Here is a 3073-nt window from a genome sequence, read left to right as displayed (position 1 = left end):
TGGAGAGGTTTTCACTATAGGGTGCGTGCGCTCGCCAGACAGACAGAGACATAGAGACAGAAAGCGAGAAATCACCCCCCAGGGGGGATGGTCACGCCGCTATCCCTTCTCCTCCATTCTCCTCTCGGGATCTTGGGCACACACGCACACGCGCACGGCGTGAGATTTAAGCCACCGGGTCCGAGACGCGAACCGCGGTCGACTACGTGGGAGTCCAGCGACATAGCCATTACGCTAACTGCTGGTTCCCTAGATTGCCTCTTAAGCCTAGAAGTTTCCTTCATGGAATCTGGGTGAGCTCTTTTGGTGAGGTGTTTGTGTGTTTGGAAAGATTTAGGTCATCTGATCTTGAAGCTTTCTCCAACATTTCCAATGTCAAACACTTGCTTTTAAGTCAACCACATTCACAAAACGTCTAAGCAAACACATGTGCACCTCTGAGTTCAACACCTGGCATGTGGCATTTTGCACAGTTGAGGAACATTTCTTGATTTGTGCCTCCCAATTTGACTTCAGTATCATTGGAGGCTACGTAGCCATCTGGCTGCTGCTACCTCCTGTCTCCTAGAGTGTTGGTTGCTTTCAGTTGGGTTGGGTAGTCTTGGGCTCATTGGCTTTTCTGAATAGCTAAGCAATTATAACATAGGAAGCAAGAACAAGGCTGATGACAAAGCCACTCTGGTCTTAGAGCAGAAGAAAAGCTTGACTGCCTGGAGAGAATGTACTAGAGATTTTGAATCACTGAACTCATTGCTAACTAACATTGTAATTAGAGTTACGCCATGAAAGCCAAGATTTAGGAGACCATCTGGTCTGCTGTTGGGAGAGAGTGAGAGAACATTCCAACCTTGGAGAATGGAGTTGCTAGGGCTCCTGAAAATGACCTTGGACTTTACTTGACTTCTTTCTGTTCTAGCCTCCTTAGTGATGGATGGCAAAAGCTGTGCTGAAAATACACAGATGTTGTCCAAGACCTTGACAGAATGGGTTCCTTCTACTCTCTGGCTTGAATCCAGCAGCACCAAACCTGTGGACATTTACTGAGCACTTTTTAAATGCAAGATACCATTCTAGTCCCTGTAGATTAAGAGCACATAGATCTTCCTATAAAGAGATTAGAATCTAAGTAGAGGGCAAAACATACATATTTGAACAGCTGAAATGACAAATCTAAAGGGATCAAAGTAGAGGGACCCTGGTACTGTGTGCTTGGAAGACTGGATGGACAAATGTGAACTGTAGTGATCCAGGAACATTTCAATATGGAGGTGTTAGCTGGACATTATGGACCTGAAAAGGTCAAAGTGCATTCCAGATAAACAAAGCTATCTTATGAAGACAAAAGCACAGAAAAGTCAAGCTCTTTGAGATTCTGTCCATATGAGGAGAGCATTCTTGCATAGATTTAGCATTCTTTCTGGGTAGACAGGGAGCTAAGGATTTAGTTATCTATCTTCAGCACGTATATCCATCACTCTTTTTTGTAAACTTTAAAAGCAGTGTTTGAAAGTCAGTTCCATTCTGTGTTTCTGCCTTTGACCTTGAATTACAAACTTCTGTCTTTTATGGTGATTTCCTGACATGTGCCATTTCTTTCTCTTGCTTTCTTTCTCCAGAGCCAGCACAGCACCTCTCCGAGGCTGCATTCAACAAGTAAAAGGTTGAAGAGAAAGGACCGCAAGAGGATGCTTCTAATTACTGCTTTTTGCCAAGAGAATGCAAGTTGATTTCTTTAGCATACACACACATAAAAAGCCCTGTCTCCTAAGGACATTGTATGTCGGCTTGTGCCTTTCTCACCCCTGCTGGGGACTGATGCTGGGGCTCTGGAGGTCACCTGTTTCTCAGCATTGGATCCTGGGGAAAGGAGAGATGTCCTTGTTCCTTTGAAATTCTTCCCACTACTCTTCTCATGGAGGTTTCTCTTTCTGCACTCCCAGTGGCTTTTAACTCTCACCTCACTGGGTAGTGACCATTGGGAACGTGTGCTGGGGGCAGCAGGTGGCATGGTGGTTAAGGTGCTGGACTCCTACATGGTCAACCATGGTTTGAGTCTTGGACCTGGTAGCTTTAAAATTACACTGGGCACATGTGTGTGCATGCCCAAAACCTCTAGAGGAGAATGGAGGAGATGGAATTGTGGTGTGGCCATCCCCAGGGGTTGATTTCTTACTTTTTCTCTCACTGTCTCTCAAGCAAGCACACTTGCCCTATGGCAAACAAAACAAAACAAAACAACCCCCTCCCAAACCACACAATAACAACAAAACAAAACAAAACAAAACAAAAGAACCCAAAAAGCAAAGTAGGTATGAACTCCAGCTCCTCAACTAATTGTCACCTTCTTGCAGTATTTGCAAATTATACAACTACTGGGAAAATGCCCATCACCCTACATAGAGTTTGTGTTCTACTCTTTCAAACACTCAGAGTAAACACTGAAATAGGTGCAAAACTTTATACATAAATGCTATATAAAATGTTATATATAAATTTATATGTAATTATATGTGTGTGTATATATATATAATTTTATCAGCTAGTATATCAGATAGGGAAGGTTTCATCTCTCCTACTTATAATGAATCTATGAGGAGCTTTGGTTTCCCAAGATAAAACTGCTATTAACAAGTTAAGAATCATACCCAAGACTTTAATTTTTATTATCCTTAAACTAAATTTTCTTTCCATTTTGAGTTAGGAATGTTCACTGTAAAACGTTTAGATAAAAGAAGAAAATAATACCATGATGCAGAGAGGGCTGCCATGAACAGTTTGGATTTTCTGTGTCTAAAACGTTTCTATGCCCAGATATATTACAATTATACACACACACACACACACACACACACACACACACATTTTTATTGCTATTGGAATCCCTTACACATATTGCTTTATAATCTGCCTTTTGCTTACTAGGATATCACTCATTTATTCGACACGCATGTCTGGAGCATCTCCTCCACTCCAGCTGTGATCTGACTTGTGGGTCAGGCAGGAGACTGGCATTCCACAGTCGCAGTAATCAATGCAGAGTCGGAGACTGTGACAAGTCACCTGGAGGGAAAGA

The sequence above is a fragment of the Tupaia chinensis genome, unplaced genomic scaffold (assembly GCF_000334495.1).
Source record: "Tupaia chinensis unplaced genomic scaffold, TupChi_1.0 Scaffold143796_1, whole genome shotgun sequence".
In the NCBI taxonomy this organism is placed as follows: domain Eukaryota; kingdom Metazoa; phylum Chordata; class Mammalia; order Scandentia; family Tupaiidae; genus Tupaia; species Tupaia belangeri.
The sequence above is the reverse complement of the archived record's forward strand: the minus strand, read 5'-3'. Positions refer to the sequence as shown.